General features: G+C 46.8%; 1 protein-coding gene and 1 long non-coding RNA gene across 7 annotated transcripts in view; one reads left to right on the forward strand and one right to left on the reverse strand.

Moving 5' to 3' along the window:
• FLI1 (Fli-1 proto-oncogene, ETS transcription factor) overlaps positions 1–19,889 on the reverse strand; it is a 122,936-nt gene that overhangs the window by 8,700 nt on the left and 94,347 nt on the right. The gene's annotated exons all lie outside the window — the stretch shown is intronic.
• Positions 1,957–19,368, forward strand: LOC112671072 (uncharacterized). The gene is made up of 3 exons (XR_007410593.1): positions 1,957–2,757; positions 8,364–10,724; positions 11,413–19,368. It is a non-coding gene; the product is annotated as an uncharacterized LOC112671072 (long non-coding RNA).

Genomic DNA, 19,889 nt, shown 5'->3' on the forward strand with positions numbered 1-19,889 from the left:
ACACTGAGCAGGAACAGCAGAAGAGTTTAAGGATTCAGAATTATGACTTTCAAAGTCTTTCCACGAACAACAAAGAAACCATAAAAACCATCCGAACAAATGGGGCACAAACCTCATCAAACAACAGCCTGACGGGGTGGAACGCAAACCAGCCCCCTCCACCCCTTCTGAGCCTCCCCAGCAAATCAGAGTAAGAGCGGAGAGGATGGACTGGCTCAGCCCATGGCCTGTTCTCATCAGTTCTGGCTCAGAAGAACCAAAAGACAGGGATAGTTTTCTTGTGGAAAAATCCACGTGCGGATGCACATTCCTCTGGCTCTGGAAAAGCCAGTGCAGCTTTAAAATTACCGTCTGTAGCAACTGGCATGAAAAGCAAAACAGAAAGTGAGTGGAATGGGGATGGGAGGGGGAAGGGGAGAGTCAGGGGCAGAAGAGAGACAAAGCTCCGTGCCTTTAAGTCGTCTGTTTTTATTTTTATTTGGTGTTCTTTTTTCTTTCACAGTTCTCCTGCACATAGATCCTTCCTCTTGGTTAAAAACAAAACAAACACAAACAGAAATCCCAATTTGTTCATGGGGCCTCGGGTTGAGGTGAGGGCTCTCGCAAGCATTTGCTGGGATGCCTTGCGGGGGTCTACAGAGGGTGCGCAATGCTGGTGTAAGCAAACCCAACGGCGAGATTCCTCAAGATTTCTCTTTGAGGGCAGGGGAAGGGAGCAACTGCTGGTTAGGCCTCCACTAACTTAGAGTCGGCCCTTGAACAACTCTGCTTGATTGTGTGGGTCCACTTACATGGAGATTGTATACGGTACTATATGCGTATTTTCTCTTCCTTGTGATTTCCTTAATAACTTTGTCTTTTCTCTAGTTCACTTTATTGGAAGAACACAGCATATAATACATAAATCATACAAAATATGTGTTAGACGACTTTATATTATGGGCAAGGCCTCTAGTCAATAGTAGTCCACAGTAGGCTATTAGTAGGTGAGTTTTGAACAGCCAAAAAGTTAAGACATTAATTTTCAACAGGGCAGAGTGTGAGTACCCCTAACTTCCATGTGGTTCAAGGGTTAACTGTAATTGGGAGTGACTCTTGTGTCGTATCTCATGCTTGGTCATATAGACTGGATGAGGATTAATATGGAAAAAGCTCCCCTTCCTTGCATTTAAATATGAGAAGATGAGCAAGACAGTGGGGGAAATATGGGCCATGTGCCAAAGGAGTGGTGCTGATATCAAGGGGTCACTGGATGTTAAAGAGGGAGAGATGAGTGTAATTTGGGCCATTTGCCTTGAGTGGGATTACTTGGGGAGGAGAGAGTCATGCAGGCACAAGACAGATGTGTCTAGGGGGTAAGAAAGTCACATCTGGGGAACAGCCATGGGTGGGAGCCCATGACTGAGGTAGAGGGGAAGGGAGAGGAGAGAGGGCTGGAAGTGAGGGCCGAGGTCATGTTCAAGGCCATGGAGCTGGCAGCTAGGCAAGCGCAGTAACCTTGGGTGCAGGCAGTGGAAACCAAGAGAGATCATGGGCATGCAGCATTACCATCACCAAGCGTGTGGTGCAGAATGGAGCTTGTGGGGATAATGTAGGATGGATGATGCATCTGGAGAAAGAGACGATTCTTATAGGGACAGAACAGAAAGTGGGATAAAAAGTGACCAGTTCATGCAAAAAAAACAAACACACACACACACACACACACACACACACACCACTAGTTCCAGGAACTGGTATGTGTCATCTGCAGTTCTGACTTGGTGTGTGATTTGCACTGATAGAATCTCTGGCTCAAAGTTTACTTATTGTTTTTTTAGTCAATCATTATTCTACTGAAGGCTTCCATCCTATCCGAAAGCTACGTTACATCCATTCTCAGGACCTAATTATGGCCATGCCCAGGGTTACCATCGACTTATCAACTTTTCCTTCTGTTCTTTTATGGCAGCTCCAGGATCAGACCGTGCTCATAAAGGCTATAGAATGTGTGGATGTATTCCCTCTAACCGACAGGGTGGGCGATGGCTGGATTCTTCTCGAACTCCAGGTACCCAATCCTGGTTTGAAGCCGATGTCTCATCAGAGAAGCATTTGGTAGCCTCATCTTTCCTCCCATGCCTGAAGGCCCGGGGAGGGCCTCTGGGGGATGTGATTCTCCCACTTGCCTACCACGGGGGAAAGCCTGGCTGAGAAGACTTTCGAAGTCCTAACCAACCCCAAGTCCTCTAGTAGGTAAAAAACGAAGTGACAGAAACAGCGAGGCCACCAGCAATCAGCCTGAACTCTGTCCTCACTGTGCCTCTAACAAAGCAATGAAGAGCAATGGGCCGTGCCATCCATAAGCTGGTGTCTTTAGCCAGCGGTCCCCAGGCAGTGTGTGAAATCGGAGCCACACAGACCACAAGGCCCCTGCCGGTTGCTTTTTCGTTCCCATCTACCTGCACGGAAAATCCTGCCACTGGTACTTGGATTCACAAAGGACATCCTGGGTCCATTTACTGAGGAGGTTAACCAGTGCTCTCCGTGGGCCCTGGGGTTCACGGGGACAGCAGCTACACGCAACATTTTAATGAAGACCAGCGTTTCGGAAGTAAGTCCTGTTACAAAGACAAAGCGTGATGCTGGAGAAGACCAAGGCCAAGAACCAAGGTCTGGCGCTCGGCCTTAGAGACCTGAAGAACCAGGGTAGCCCTGCAGATTAAATGAGAGAGCCAAACAAATGCCTGGCACAGTGAGAGCACGGAGTCAGCCTTGGTACGTGTTGGCCAGTAATATTATTATTGGCATCATTATTAGACACCTAAAAAAATGATTAGCCCCAGAGACACGTTCGCCGGCCCTACCAAATACACGTTCACTTCCCCTCCCCTCCCTGCACCCGCTTCATCTGCTCTACTAATTTGTCTATTTATCACCTAATTTAACCTAAGTGTGCTGCTTATGGTCTGCATCTCCTACCTGAATGCCAGGGTCACAAGGGCAGCAATCTTCCTTTTGTTCCCCGATATAACCAAGCACCTAGAACAGTGCCCCGCACAGAACAGGTGCACAATAATTATTTGTTGAATGAATGACTAGACAGGGCCATTCTTTTGTTCTTGCTAAGTATACACACTTCCTCTTACTGTTCACTATTTCACTAGTTGAAGAGAATTCCAGGCCCCTATCCTGACTTCTCCCCACTGAGGTCTCTTAGGTGATTTAAGTCTGGGTGATGAGGTGTGCAGGCCGTATTAGCCCTGGGTACCCTCGGGACACAGTGGACAACAGCGCACATGTTACATCGGCTAAAACCCTGTCCCCACAGGGAAGGCAAGGAGTGGACACCACGAATCTATGTGCCTGCATTTTATTTTATATACTCTTCATAACGTTGTTCAAATGACGGTTTGTTTTCTCCTACTTAAAAGTCGCGCCAGTGAAAACTCAGCAGTGTGGCAGCTCCAGTTCCAGACACACAAACAGAAACATGTCTATAACCAACATGGAAAAGCCTGGACCAGGGAGTTAACCCAGCGGCTCCCATTTCTACGCCAACACCAGCCCTCCCTGGGCCTGATGCCCGGCTGTGTCAGAGCCCCTGATCCCCGCTGCCGCTCAGTGCAGCAAGAGCTTCCTGGTGGCGTGTGACGGGTCCACGCAGCAGCAGCCTGAGTGTACCCCGAGCTCCACCCCCAACCTGCCCCCAAATACGGCGCGTGCTATCTGCTTTCTGAGAACTGTCTTCTGAAAAGATAAGCTTAAGGTAGCAGCAGAGAGCACAATGTTCAAAAAAAAAAAGTGGCTGCGAGGGACCAGCAGACTGGTGGACGGTCTTCTATGTGGTGGCAGATGGCCTTATCAGTGGAAAACTCGCTCAGACTCTCGGGAACTGTCTTTTGACTTTGGTAAAGGCTGACACTCCCTGGCTTTGTAGACTACTAAGATGACAAATCTCCCTGTGATTCCTTTTCAGAGAAGTCACCAAAAGGACTCCGGCTGGAGTCCGTGGTTTCGGGCAGCCCCGAGATCAATTTTTGCCAAAGCAAAGAGAGACCGGAGGCTTGTTCTGGAGAATCTGGGCACTGCTGGGCATTGTAGATAATTCAGCCTCATGTATATAATGGCCTGAACAGTATCTCCATTATGTGATACTCAGTGTGGCTGAATTTGACACTAAATGGCCTCTCAGATTCAGGAGAGCCTCCCGGAGCAGAGAAATATGAGCATGGAGATTTTTTTTTTTTTTTTTTTTTCTGAAAAGTCCCTGTTGGAAAAGGGAAAGCTTTTTCTGGACATGACCTTCTCAAAGACATCCCAGTGTTAACTCAGTTTCTATGTGAAGCTTTTAAACGGGTTCTAGAAATCTGGCCAACTGACTCAAGAAAGAAAGTTTCTTTCTGCCCCGACGCCCACGGTTGGCCGTCTGAAGGCCTAATGTCCCAGGGAACACGCAGCTCTCCACTTCGTCATGACCTCACCTGGAGGCCAAAGATGCAGTGACACCAGCACACAAGGGCCTCTCTCTCTTGATCCCTTACAACACAAGGCCGCGCTCTCAATTACTTGATGGAAAAAGACGAATTTTCCCTGAAACTTCTCATCGCATTTCTGGTTGCTGCTGAAAGAGTTGGCAGCACCGGACCCTGTTTATCCTTGGAAAGCCAACTTCTGAATGTAGACCTTTCAGCTGAAGAATGGACAAGGCTGCTCGCCCTCAGAGCAGAGGCTTTTCTCAGCCAGATCCAGACTTCCTGTCTTGAGACAGTGAGGATGCCGAAGGAGACCCAGAGCCCCCAACTTCCCAAGAAAAGGCCCAGCCCGCCCAATATATGTAGGAAGATACATCCCCTAGACGCACGTAGGGGAGCGACCTTGTCTCTTGTAGAAGGTCAGGCCGGATGATCTTCCAGGGATCCCTCTGAGGTCCTGGGTTTGTGACAGGCCCCATCTCTGAGGAGCTGGCCCTACTGGCCAACAACCCAACCCAGACTGCATTCCTCTGTGTTCCTCTTCATGTTGCTTCGACGTTGGACCCGACCTGTGAAAGGCTGCTCTGCTTCCTAAACCTTCTAGACCCCCAACTCAGGACCAGCTTCTTGGTCTGCCACTGTCTCCACTATAATGTCTCCCAGCAACCACGCCAAGATGCCTGACCTTCCAGCCTGGCCTCTCACTTCAAACACTGTGCACAGGCACCTAGCCCCTGAGTGGTGACGCTGTATGCAGGCACAGGATGCCCCCGTGAAGGCATCCGTCCTCTGTGGGAGGCCCTGGGGTTCCTTCAGCAGCCACGCATGGCACCGAGAGTCAGTTCCTCCCAGGTTCAGGTCCCAGCTCTATCATTGGCTCTGCTGAGCCATCTTGGCCAAAAGGCTCCTCTGATTTTTGGTTCTGCTTCTCTAAAAGAGCTGAACAACAAATGCATCAGAAGATGGTCTTGAGGATTCAGTGAACGTCGGATGAACGGCAACTTCAAAAGATACACTGTAGACCTGGAGTTTATTCTAACTTCCTTGCACCTCTAAAATGGTTCTCTTGGTAAGTTGGGGTTAAAAAGTTCATCTTCCTTGAAAAGGAAGAGAAGCCATAGAGGAGAAGAAATGGTTCCGTTCCCACGCTGCTAAATCAGTGATTCTCCAATCGGAATAATGCGCAGCTCTCTTTCCAAACAAGAGATGGATTGGCTGGGACCCCGGTTTGAGAGACACGGCCCTAGAGGACGGTGCGGGGCTGCCTGCTGGTAGAGTAGGCTTAGGCAGTACAAATCCAGCGTCCACCCTCCTGCCGGCTGCCCCGGGTCCCTGCCCAGCCCGTCCCGGTGCCCAGAGCTGTGTCGCCTCACCTCATTTCAACCCGTTCTATAGGGGCAGCCCAGCCTTCACCTCAGTGGCATCTTATGTTCCAAAGAGCAACAGAGGATCTTGGCTTCCACTGAGACCTCAGGAGGAGGGAAGTATCTAGGGAAGGCTTTCCTCAAACTTGGAACTCACAGAAAAAAAACATCCTGGATCAGATTTCCTTTGCTCAAGGATCTCGTCCTGGAATCCAAACAGCTCCTCAGCCTCACAACCAGCCCCGCTGCGTGGAGTATAATGGAGGTACTGTTTAAGATATTATACGTGCGAAGAGGGAAAAAAAGGACCTAGAAGAAAAATGCTTGGAAAAAAAAAATGGATGGCTTTTAAATATGAAAAGTTTGGAAAAGCAAGTGGCACATTCACCAGGCACAACCCGGCCAGAGTCACGCGAGGCTCCCGCAGAGCCTGGTCCCTTCCTTCACCCGGTGTCTCCCATGGGCTCTGAGAGACACAGAAGTCTAAATGACCTATTTATTTTGATAAGGCCTCAAAGTGGGATTTTTGGGCCTGCCTTATGTGGAAAAGCAATTCGCCCCGACTAGATTAATTGAGTGTTTGCCCAAATTCCCCTCCACATTGGGCCATGTAGACACAACTAAAGTGCAGGCTTTTTGGTCAAATCCGCCTCAGGTTTAAAAGGATTCCAAGTAGGAAAAAGAAACCCTAACAGTTCCCTTAGGTAACAGGGCTTGAGGAGAAATGAGAGGCAGTCTGTGTTTGACTCCCTTCGCTCTGCTGAAGACCCTGATGGGAACGGCCGGCGCTGACGTTTTCACAGTGAAGCTGTCCTCACTCGCTCTGGGCATTAGGGAGACAAGCCTGTGTCTGCTCCCCAAATCAGCTTTTGCATCCTTTTCTTTTCAAGCTCTGCGGGTCAAGGCTCCCTGGTGAGAGTCAGATGGTTATTGCTCTACCCTCTTGGTTTTCTTGTGTAATTCTTTGTGCACGTATCTCCCTTTGCCTGGTAATGATCTTTTGGGAGACAAGGACTGTCTTAAATCATCTTTGTTTCCCTCGCCCACCCAAGATTCTTCCCTTCTCCACTACTAGCTTATTGGACTGAATCAGTATATCCTATTCCACATTAATTCATTCAACCAATTTTTATTGAATGTCTACTATCTCACCAGACACTGCTCTATGTGCTGAGAACACAATGATGGCTAGACACACGTGCCCGCTCTGTGGGACTTACATTCAAAACAAACAGTAAACTACATTGTATATGAGAAGCTGGTGAGAGCTATGAAGAAAGAGAAAAAATACTGAAAGCGCAGCAGGCAGTCCTAGGACGGGGAGGGCCTCACTGAAAATACACGATTGGAGCAAAGACTTGACCTGTCTACTGTTGTGACAAGAGAGCTTTCCCTTGTGCCATACTTTTCTCATGAAGAGTGACCAGCTCGCCTTACATTGATCAGAAAGCCCGATGCCCTTTCATTAGCTCTTGATTTAATGAGAATTGCTTTATGTTGGAAAACAACAAAATCAGTGAAAAAATTTGACAGCATCTTTTCTGTGTTTGGTGTTTGGGTGAGGACAGTAAGAGGCAAAATGAATCTAGTCTAGTAAGAGATTTCACCAGTTTCTGCAAATTTATTTATTATTATTTTTTAAAGATTTATTTATTTATGATAGACATAGAGAGAGAGAGGCAGAGACACAGGAGGAGGCTCCATGCAGGAGCCTGATGTGGGACTCGATCCTAAGTCTCCAGGATCACGCCCTGGGCTGCAGGCAGCACTAAACCGCTGCACCACTGGGGCTGCCCAGTTTCTGCAAATTTAGAATCAGGGCAATTGGCAACTCTGAGGTCTTCCCCTCCCACTGACTTAGGATTGTCATTCAGGTCAAGAAACTTAAAAATCCCAACACAGCCTATGATTTGTCTTCTGACCTGCATCTGAAATAGTTTGCAGGAAAGGGCGATTCTCTGGGGTCAGCGTAGGAAAAGTGGACAGGTCAGTTTATTGTGAAGGAACACTCCATCTCTGTGGCCTTGTAGGTAAGCGTGGAATACTTTCATCCGTGAGTCCTCCATCCACACAACAAAAACACAGTAGTTAAAGAAAAAGAACCACCAATTCTTGGTAGGTGGAATGTGATCTCACTTATATAACAGAATCAGAGGCTTCTTTTCAGACTGGAAGAGACCTCAGACATTATCTAAACCAGACATGCAAATTAGCACAGGCCTGGAGGCCCAAAGCCTGAGAGAAAGCATATGTGGCCATATAAGAATTTTAATAGAAATTGAAAGTATGACTCATAGCATAAAAACTGCCATTCTCTAAACTCCTCTAGGATATTGGGCAGGACCTGATAATTATTTTACAGGCAGGCCAAAGACTTTTTAAGCTCAAAGATTTTTCAAAATTATACCAAGAATGATTTTCCTCTCTTTGGAAGAGTGGTGCCTAAACCTTAGTGAGCATAAGGCTGTTTGTGGTGTTAGCAAGGGTGCCTAAAGATTTTCACTAGAAGGAATTCCGTAATTTCTCTTTAATCTACTCCAAGCAGGGAAACAGCTCATTGCAATGGGAAGAACTCTGGATTGGGGTTCAGAACTCCTTGCTTCCCATCTCTGCTGGTTACCAGCTGCGTGAATTAAGGCGAGTGACTTAATCCCTCTGAATCTCAGTTAACCTATCTGTAAAAGGTAGGTACTTGAGTGGGGCAGGTGGGGGGGGGGGATTCTTCTAAATTCAAGAGTTTGGAAAACCAAATGGTTCCTTTAATCCCCCCAGGTTCTACTGAGGAGAAATGAGATCATGTGTGTGTGAGAATGCTTTATAGTTTAATTCATCAGAGATAGGAAGTGATTCTTTCTTGTGTCAACCAAAGCTAATTTCTTTCGGTTCTTTCTTTAGTGAAGCAGAAGGATTGAGTAAATATTTAATTATTTAAATTGTCAAAGACTAGATTTCTCTTCCCTGGTGAATCTATCAACTGTTAATGTTTATTTACTGGATATCTATAGGGCTGGAAGAAAGGTTGCAGGACCAAACTCACAATTAAAGACTACGAGGAAATCTTGTAATTAAGTAATTAGGTTCATAGACAGCTTGTGAGTGTGGTAGTGAGATTGTAGTCTCTGAGAGTAAGGAAAAAATATCTTGAAGAAAGTGGGACTTCAATTGGGCTTTGAAAGGTGTATTGAATTTTGTTAGACATTTTCCTTTCAGAGTATACTTGACACGAGAATTTGAACTTTATCAAAGAGGCATGTTTAAACTTTTTCTTGATCCTCCCAGGTGGGAGCTTAAAGATCCCTGAGATGAGAGAGGAAAAGCCCACACAGGTCCTGGTTAGTGTTTCTAGCTGTAGTATCTCTTCCTCAAAGAACTAATCTCGAAAAGGATAATTCATGAGAAATAAGTTCTTCATTTTCTATGATAGGGACTTCTCTAAAGAGAGTAAGTTATCAACATTTATTTATAAAAACAACTTGGGAAAGGTTTTTATATTAAAGTAATGGATGACACTATTGATGGCTTGGGTTCTCGCTAGAAGATGCCCCAAACCCCTACACCTCTGTCTGGCAGGAAAGAAGCTTCTCTCTCTCTCTCTCTCTTTCTACAGATAGAGAGATAGATAGATTGATAAGGGAGATAGGTAGGTAGATAGAGGGATACATAGATGATAGAATTTGGTTTATGACATGAGACAAAGCAAGCTTCTTTCAAATACTTTCCAATGACTACCGCCCCCAAACAACCTCCCTGAATAATTACTATATCAGTAAATTTTGCAAAACAAATGCATTTGGAATATTGTATGTTGAGGCAGCCACCAGCAGGTCCTCTGGAGCCCTTGACCTAGTATTTTCTTTCTCAAGTGCTTTGGGACCTCACTACTCAAAACAGCCAACAGGGGGCACTTCTAGCTTCTATTACAAACCAAGACCACATGGTAATAGACATGGAGTTACATCAACCTAGGCCAATTTCACTTTGAGTCTTAGCTCTGCTATCTGGAATGGGATGAAATGTCTGAGTCAAAGTGAAACTTGGTAGAGATGAGAGGCCTAAAATAGTAATAATCAAGAGTCTGGAGATGAATTGGAAATTCAAAACTCAAATGGCCCACTTAGTAAGTGTGAAGTGTTACTGAGAAACTGGCATTAACAGTGGTAGGAGCCACACGCCCCGCCCCAGCACTGTCATGGGAGGCCCCTCCCTGGTGGGGGTGGGGTGGAGGTGTCTGGCTGAGTGATTGGAAGGGTGCTCTTGAGGTCAAGTGGCCTCCAAATACCTTTCCACAGCCTTGCCCTGTCTCCTCCCACTCCCCCCACCCCCATGTTTACTTAAAACCATTTTCTCTTATTAAAATGCAAATGCAGCATTTTAATGGGCTCATCCATTTCTTGTCACATCATTAATGTTGCAGGGCAAGTTGGTACCTCTCTGGTCTTGGTTGCTCCAGGAGCATTTATGAACAGCTTCAAGACATAAAGACAAGACACGCCCGGGGAGGGCAGGAAGGCCGAAGTTGTGAGAACTCATAAGCAGCCAGGACAGGACCTGGGCCTGAGTGCTTTCTGGGCACAGGGACAAGGAAAGGCCCAAACTGTGGTTGCAGAAAGGATGCCCATGCAGAGCAAGGGAGGCACATTTCTTCTCCCTGCAGTCTTCAAACAAAGCTCTGGCTTGGTGGAGGTGGCGTCAGGGGACAAGATTCCAGAAGTCACTTATTCAAAGAACTTAAATCTGGGCTCTGACTTGCTCCTGGGCTCCTTCATCCAGCACAGGCACACAAGAATCCAGGAGGGTGTGTGTGGGGTGGGGTGGCTGGAGCTTCCTGGCATGCGTCTTTCAAATGCCCCCAGGCCATCCTGGGATCTTCTTCCTCTTGGAGCACCATGTGTCATTGAAGATAAAGGTAAGGGATTGCTTGCCTTTGCAATTTGGGGGACATTTCACAACTAGGTTTACTAGCCTCATGTCTATCCACCCTTGATGTAAAAATTAAGTTTATTACAGTCCTCATTGACGGACTGTTACTTAATCTATCATAGAACACAAAAGAATGTGTAATGTTATGTAAATTATAGAGCACGATAATGAGAAGCACGTCTGTGAAACCACCTCACATGTTTCTCGAAATGCAAACACTGAGCACACTGAGTCAGGTTTCTGATTTTTTGGTCCTTAGCAGGAATTGATTAATCTCATCACATCCTCTTAGCAGCTAGATGACAGCAGCTGCCTGGAAGACACGGGTCTTTCCAAGGGGTGGCTTGGAAGGAAGACTGTGGAGCCTTGTCACCACCTGGTGGAAACTGCTGTGCCTCATACCAGCTTTGGGATTTGGGGTTAACCTATCTGTGCCCCAGTTTTCTCATGTGGGACATGAGAAATAATAATAGTGCCAACTAAATAAGGTTGCTGTGAAGTGAAGCGAACAGCAAGTTCTTGGCATGCGAAAGCCCTCTGAAAGTGCTAGCTGTTATGGTCAGCGGGGAAGGCGGTGAGAAAGGAAGGGAAGGTTCAAGTGAGCAGCAGGTGATACTACCTTTCCTTGGCTTGGTGGCTTGGTGACTTGGTGCTCCTCTGCCTTTTCTTTGCAGGGGAACACATGACCAGAGGACTCAGATCTGCAGGGCCCCCAAGGGGAGTTTAAGCTGATCAAAAATGCTCCAAAAGGGTGAAGTGGAGCTATCGTCTTGTGACCGGAGTCTGTTCCCCACAAGCTCTTCCCTCTTGGAGGAACCACCTTGGGGTCAAGTGAAGGAGAAATGGGACACATGGTAGGAAGAAAAGGCAAGGTCCACAGCCCCCCTGCGGCAGATGAAGCCAAAGTATCGCTCTCGTCTCGGGCTCGGGAAACACTACGAAGGGTTAGCTGTACGCTAAGCTCTTGGGGAATGCTTCGAGGCATTTAGCCTATAATTTTCATCCATCACCCAGTGGCCTCGTCTAAGACACAGTGGCCACCTCCAAGATGCTTCAGGTCTTGCAAGGCAAAGACTATTATGATAGAATCTGTTGGATGCTAAATTGGGAAGACAGTGGGTCCAAGCAAAGCTCGGTGGGAATGGGAGGATGACCATATGGAGGAGATGGCGTCTGAGCCGGGCCGTAAGGGTGAGGCACATTTCTTCTCCATTAAATATTCAAATGCAGCACTGGTTCTCCACGGTGGGCGTGGCGTCGGGGGGAGATTTCAGAATGTCGCTTCTGAGGAGATTGGGCTGGGGGTGAGACAGGGGAGAAAGGGTATGTGCCACTGGACAAGGCTGTCACATCCCTACACCCCGAAGAGACCTAGGTTGTACTGGGACTGACTTGTGCCTGTGGACCCTGCCTGGTGAACCTGGGCAGATTTCAACTATGCACACTTGGAGAGGCTGGCTTTGGCCCCACAATCCCACTGAGCTGTGGCAGCAAAGTCAACTGATCTGAGTATCTAGAGGAGACAAGACTGAGAAGAGCCCGCTTGGAACTCTCGACCGTCACTCTAGTTGTGTGTGTCTGCCCCGTACAACCTGGGGGGCTCCTGGTTGACACGCAAGCACCTCCGAATTCTCTCCTGCAGTGTGACGATGGCGGTCTAGGTCTTTAAAATAACCCATCCATCGATCAAACACAGACACCAAGGAGAATGATCCTGGGAAGATACCTTTGCTTGAATACATTTTTTTTAAATCCTCAAAGGAATAAAACGTATACAATTTGGATTATTCCTGTGACAGATGAGCTCCTTCAAATAAGGGAATTAAGTCCCTAATTGGAATTAAAGGAAGAAAAGATATGTCCCAATGACATTCCTCTGTACCTTCCTCCAACCAGGCAATGGACCAATACGGAAAGTCGTTTGCCTCGTTATTCTGGAACAAATTTACACTTGTCTTAGGAAACAGGCTAAGTTTTTCCAATAATTTAGAGAAAGCATGTCCTAGTCGCTGTGTGTAACCCACACATGTGCGATAACAGTGCACACAGCACACCCACGGAAAAAAATAACAGTGCTTTTACTTAAGAGAAAGGAAGGATAATGGTTACTTAGAAAGTGTCCCAGACAAGCTGTCAAATTGAATTCAGAGAGCTGGAGTCTGACTCCGGGACAGGGCTGGCTGGCTAAATTCCCTTGGGATTGGGGTTTCCTGCCTGCTACAGTTTGGAGACAACCATTCTTTGTTTCCAGCTCACTCACTCGCTCTCTCTTTCAATCTCTCTCTGGTGAACACACACACACACACACACGTACGTACGCACACAAAAACATGTAGCTCTCCAAAGAGGGTCAGATCGAAAGCAGACAAAACATTAACTCTGGAATTTCAAAGAAAAACAGTTTAAAAAAAATAAAATGGAGAGAGCAAGCTACTGTCTATTCTAGAATCATAAATCTTGCCTTTGGACCACAGAAACAGCACACGCTCTCCCTCTCTCTCTCACACACACACTCAGCAATCACCCCTGCTTTGCTAAAAATGGATTAGGGGTATTTCATCATAAAGGAAAAACATATAATGACAAAGTTCTTAACGGGCCCTCCTGTGAGGCCTTAATACCCTCAAATTTTAAGTGCATGTTGGTTGACACAGACAGAGCCTGTGGAACCATATAACCTGCTACATAAGAGATGTTATTTACTCCCTAAAAATAACAGGAGATTACCTCAGAGTATTACAGGCCTTTTCCTACGGGGACACGTGTTCCAGACCAACCCCCATGTGCCACCCTATCCGGGGCATGCCCGTGCCCGGCACCACGCTCACCCTCCCCTTCCGCAGAGACACTGCACCCGGGAGGCCGCCCGAAGCCCACCGTCCCCCAAGTGCTGTACTCGAAGACACGTCACCCTCATTCGCTACGTGATACACACCGTGCGTAGCTTTGGGAATAAATATTCTGAACTCCTCTCTGCTTCTTTTTTTCCCCATCAAAACAAAACTTCTCAAGGCAGCTTTTCAAGTTAGGGAAAAATTCAGAGATATAGAAAAGCAAAGAGAAAAGTCTATGGAACCCCGGAGGAGATCCTTTATCCTGCTTTAACCAGCACGGCCTCATGGCCAATCTTATTTCAGCTCGACGCCCACCTACTCCCCTCCTCAGCTCCCATTATTTTGAAGCAAAATCCTGGCTCTGGGTTCCTTCGCGGAGCTTCCCTGTCTTCTACAGGGAGACACCCAACTGGACGCGGTCTTCCAGCTTCACGTAAGCCACCCGGAGTCCACTCAGGGCTCCCCTCCTCACGGCCTTGTCTTACACGGAGGCCTTGGTGCTTCCCCAGGGCATGCTCACCCTTAGAGAGGCTCCCTGGGGCCCCTCTCCCTAAACGCAACCTGAACACATATGCACCCCCACTCACTGTGGGCCCCTCCATATCCATATCTGACAGGCCTAGCCACACTGACTGGTGTCTTTGGGGTCTATCACCTTCCCCTTGTCTCCATATCCACCCCCAGGACTACCAGGCTGCAGATTTCCAGAGGCCTCCCATCTTCCACTCTGACCTCCAAAATGCAACCATAAAGGACACCCCAGAGAGGATGTGAATGCAGGGGGAATGGCAATATTTGGTGATATATCCCCCAGACTCCAACACACAGTATTTAACTACTTACTGGCCTAGTCCATAGTATCTCTGATTGTAAGCCCCTCGATGGTGGGTGCTGAGGGCACACCATATTTCTGGGGCACAACCTAGTGTCCCAAACATGGTAGGTTCTCAATAAATGAAGATATGATTGAAGAGGGCGGAGGATGGCATGAATCACAGACTTTTGGTCCATCCCTGACTAAGGTACTGAGTGACTTCAAGCTCTGTCCCTTGCCCTTCACTCCCTGTGTGGTCTTGGCTGGACCTACGTCTTCTCTGGCCTCACATCTCTTCTGTCACATGAAAGCTTTGGGGGTGGGGGAGGATGCTCAACTTCAGTGTTTAATGATGTTTCTCTGTTACTCTCAGAGAATTTCTTGGATATAAGCATGCATTTTTCCTAATTGGTTATATGCAATTTCATCTTACTCCTTAAGAGTTCCACGTGTATCTCCTTAATAAGATTTTAAGCCACGCGGATGTCTCATCTGGGGTATTGTCGAGCCATACGACATGGTAAGGTAACCTTCTCAAGCTTTGGCGTGGCTGTCAGCAAATGATAAACCCTCAAAAATATTCTAATTATTTTGCAATGATAATACTAATTATTATTCTAATTCATGCAGCTAACACATGGAGCATTTATTGCCGTGTCAGACACCACACGAAGTGATTTATGAGTAGTATTATCAGCCCTGAAGGGGTATTAAAATTGCCCGCATTTTATATCGGAGGAAACTATTGCAGCAAAAGTAAGTGACTTGTCCAGGGTCACACAGGCTGAGTCCAGAGCTTGAGTTTTTAATCAATACACTACAATGTTGAAGTAAGAGAGGAATACCTGCCTTAGGTAAATTTAGAACATCAATTGAATAATTTAATTAATTTAAATTTAAAATAATTTAATTAATTTAAATTTAGATGCTTGAATTAAGTATGTTGAGAGGTTGAGACCAGCCTGGCAGAAGGAAAGAACCCAGAGACCTATGTTTGTGCCCTGCTCTCCCCTGAGACCTGGGGGACTTCCATGAACCCTATAATCTCTTCAGGACTTGTTTTCATTATCTACAGAATGGGAATAATAATAATACCAGCGGGCTGTCTCACGGTGATGGCGGAGAGGTGCAAATGAGATAATGGATGTGCAAATGCCTGGCAAACAATAAAGGGCTGCAAAAAAGGGGCTGTTGCTATGTAGAGGGGTGGGGGGGCCCTGCCATCTGGAAATCTCCTTGAGAGAAGCCGGGCTCTTGTTAGCATGATCTTCAGAGCCAGTTCGGCATTTCTCTCCAAAGGGCGTGGAAAGGTAGTTGCTCCCCACCCCCCCCCATACTTAGAGTGTAAGCACACAGATTTTTTATCCATTAGCCAAGGCAACTGCTAGAGACACTATTCCACAGGCAGACGCCCTACCCGACCGAGTTCAGGTTTTGCATTCAGCAGCAGGTTCTGAGATTCCCTGGCTGGGGCAAGAAGCTCGGTGCTACGCGGGCCCTTGGCAGGTTTATGAGTTCCAGGAGTTAATAAACAAGGAGCTCAATATCCTCTGACTTTTGGAGAGTCAGACGTATTTAAACAGATCCAGCATGAGGAGCTAAGGAAATGAGGGTTTAGGCATGCAAAGCAGCTCTGGAGGAGAGATGGGCTGGTTGCTGCATGCTCATCGGCCAGCGGAGAGCACTGGGAGGCCCTAGGGTTTGCCCCGAAGACAAGGTGGAGCTGTGGCCTGCGCCCCCAAACACATGCCCACCTTGGGGTAGAGGGCAGAGAGAACAGGTTTGGAGAGTCTGTGGTCCTGGCTCCAGGACTCACATGGACTTGGAGAGGCCTCTTAGCTTTCAGAACCCCAGCGTCCTTATTATAAAATCAAGCTATATGGGCGCCAGGGGTTGCACAGTCGGTTGGGTGTCTGACTCCTGATTTTGGCTCAGGTCATGATCTCAGGGTGGTCGCTGGGCCTGGAGCCCACTGGGGATCCTCTCTCTCCCTCTCCCTCTGGCCCTCCCCAAAATAAAATCAAGGTTCCAATACCATGTCTGCTATTTAGATACATATAATGAGGGCATGAAAGAGGAATTTCTGAGATGTGAAGAGAGGTACTAACACAAACGTGTCAAAATCAGTGATAATTATAACATCATCAATGACATCGAAGAAAGAACAAATGGCAATCATGTGGTCCCTTCACTCAACCTGAACCTATAGGACCCGCACTAAGCGCCCGGAAAGGTCAAGATCAACCACCCAGTATATCTTTAAGAAAACCTGGGGGTGCTCTGAGCTGGGTCTCCTCGTCTTTCTAGTTTGTGTCTGCACCCTAGCACAGCACTTCTTGATTTTGGCTGCAGGTTATGAGAGAAACCTGGAGAGCTTCAAAACCATCCATCCCTGAAGTCCACATGTCACTCCCAGCTATTCTGAACTACCTGGTCATGTGTGCAGCCTGGGCATCAGGATTTTAGATTTTTTTTAAAATTTAAAGGTTTCATTTTTTTTTATTGTGATGATAAAACATCCCCAACGGAATTCACCATCGTTCACTATTTTTTGGTGTACATTTCAGTGGCATTAAGTACGTTCCTTGTGTAACTCTCACCGTCGGAACTTCTTCATCTTTCCAAACTGAAACTCTGTACCCCTTCAATGACAGCTGCCCCACCCGTCCCTCCTCCCAGCCCCAGTAACCACCGGTCTGTGTTTCGTCTTAATGGATCTGTGTACTCGAATCCCCTCCTAGGCATGGGGTCGTACAATATTGGTTTTAGGGTACTAGTATTTTCTAAAAGCTCTCCCAGTGATTCTCTGCGCAGTTCAGACCAGAAGGTAGTGCCAAGCAGGGCTTGCGTATGAAGTCATTTTTGGGAAAAGAGAACAGGATGGAGGTGTGGATGGAGATGATGGGAAAATTATGAATTGGGGCAAAATAATGGGAAAAATTTCAACTCTCTCCTGAAACAACATTTAGGCCAGATATTGTCTGCATGGAAATCCAGCGGGAGGGAATGAGCCGTATTTGTTAGGGAGACCATCTGAGGGAAGGAAATTTTGAATCCTACAACCCGGCTTTGAGCCTTTACTATGCTGTTGACTAGCTGTGTGCTCTTCAGTGAACCACTTAATATTGCTGAATTTCACTTTTTCTGTCTGCAAACCGGAGAGGATCTTAGCTACCTCTCAGGGATGTTGCAGGTCAAAAGCAGAGGCAAAGCATGTGAAAGTGTCTACGGCATTTCAAAATCCTACCCAGACGGCAGTTGTGGCTGCTATTGTAAACCGGGAACAATCACTTCCATCCTACTTTATTTTTGAAAAGTGCATTAACCTCAGCAAGTAAAGGTCTAGAGAGCACCACTGTTTTAATGGGGGCCAAGCCGTGACTATAGAATACTTAATTTAAAGGGGCTTAAAGACTGTTATAAATTAATTTTTAAAATCAAGTCTTACTTCCTGGGCACAAATAACCTTTACAGAGAGCAATCATTTTCAAGAGACAAGCTGGAAGGGTGATTATGCCATTTTAAAGCAAAGAAAGGCGTTCTAATTTGATAAGTGAATTGAAGAAGTAGTAATAGACGTCATCTCCTCAACTTCTTTCCTTTGTGCTTGATGCCAGCACCTTCTTTCTTTTGTGCTTGATGCCAGCACCTGCCCTTTGTGAAGCACAACACATGCACACACACACACACACACACACACACACACACACAGAGCTCCGGGGCTCTTGAGGTTCTGGGGCTGTGTGGGGCTGAGTGTATGTCTTATTCAAACAAGATGGAGCCAAGGTTGTATGGTGTCTTCTCTTTATTTTTCCATTTAATATTTTAAGTAATAAAGCTAGCTATTAGAGAAAAAGCATGCATGTGTGTGTGAGAGAGAGGGAGAGAGGGAGAGAAATGGGGAGGAGGGTGAAAAGGAAGGAGGGAGAAGCCTGATTAGCTTTGTCTTGCTAATGCACTTTGTTTTGTGGATGATGGGCCTTTCAGACAGATTCAGTCCACCTCACAAGGGGGGAGGCAACACAGAAGCAAGACAGCTCAAGTGGAAAGCTTTGCTGGGGACAAAAGATGCACCTGCAAAGCACAGACTTAATGGTCTCCGGAGGCCAGGACCGATGTTGGGAGACAAATGCCCCGGCACCACCTGAATGAGGTCCTGGCAGCGTGCGTTTGCCTGGATACTACAGTTAATTTATTTCAGAAAAGGGGTTGTTGCCCAGCAAGAGCGAGTTATTCCTGCAATAAGCCTGAATAAGCCCGGTGGCATTACAAATGCACGGCCGCCTGCACACAAAAGGGCCAAGGGAAGGAAATGCCGTATGGTAGGTAGAGGAGAGAGGCTGAAAGCTAAGACCCCTGGACGAGTAATGAGTTGCTTATCAACGCGGTTCAACTCAGACTTGCTTCTAAATGACGATCTGTATTTTAAGCCCAATATCAAATATTCTCTCATTGGCTCTGCCCCAGAGCAGAGCCTCACCGGTCTCCAGCAGGCTTTGGCCTGTAGAACTAAAGGAACTTGGAAGGATCGCCTTGCATCTCTTTTCCATCCCTTCCTCCTTCCTCTCCTCTTGCCCCCTTCCTTCCAAGAACTGGATCCCTTTCTGCGAATGAAATTCGTTCAATAAATAAACCAGATCAAAGCAGGGCGGCCCTGAATGAAGTCAGAGCTTCGCCTGTGGCTCTAGGACATTCTCTCTAAAAGCCAAGAGCTCAAGAGTCAGGGCTTGACTCCTGTTGATGCAGTTCAGTCCTTTTTATTTGACAGGAAACAAAGATTCAGGGCATCAAGTGATTTTCCCAAACTAAGCCAAAGATGCCCTGACTTCCAGGGCATCTTCTAATGTTTGTCACTATAGTACATTTTCTCTACGATAGATGTCTGCAACATGGTGTCAAATAGGTCAGCAAGTAAAGCGTGGGTTGGACTGTAGGATGGGTCAATAGAACTTTAGTTTTCACGGCGAAATCCAAAAGAAAAAAAAAAACTGATTTGGGAGGGAAAACGGTGGCCTAAGTAGGACCGACCCAGGGGGCAGGGGTGGGGGAGCGGGGAGAGGAAGCAAACAAAACCACAAAAGTTTAAAAGCAGATTCATCATGTCGTATATTTCCTCTACTACATCTTCTGGTCATCGTCTGATTATAAATTGTTAACAGCAAACACAACATCCTACGTGCTCAAAGGTGTGATGGTGGCCAAGACACCCAGGTGTTTTGGGTCTGCCTTCTTCATAACCCATGAGGATTCTTAATCAAATGGTCTCTAAGGCTCTTCCCTTGGAAAAGCTTTAAGTTTCTCTGAAATCTTAGGCCGTGCTACGCTACATGCCCCCTGTACGGAGAACTTCCGCCCTCATTCATCCTGTAGTAGAGCAGATATATGCTAAAGAAAAAGTAGTGAAGTAGAGAGCCAAGGAGGTGGGCATCGATGCCATACTCCTATTCATTTTTTAAGCCTCCACTCAAAATTCCCCTCTTCCATGGAATTTTTTTTTTTTTTT

This window comes from Canis lupus, chromosome 5, assembly GCF_003254725.2.
Source record: "Canis lupus dingo isolate Sandy chromosome 5, ASM325472v2, whole genome shotgun sequence".
NCBI lineage: Eukaryota > Metazoa > Chordata > Mammalia > Carnivora > Canidae > Canis > Canis lupus.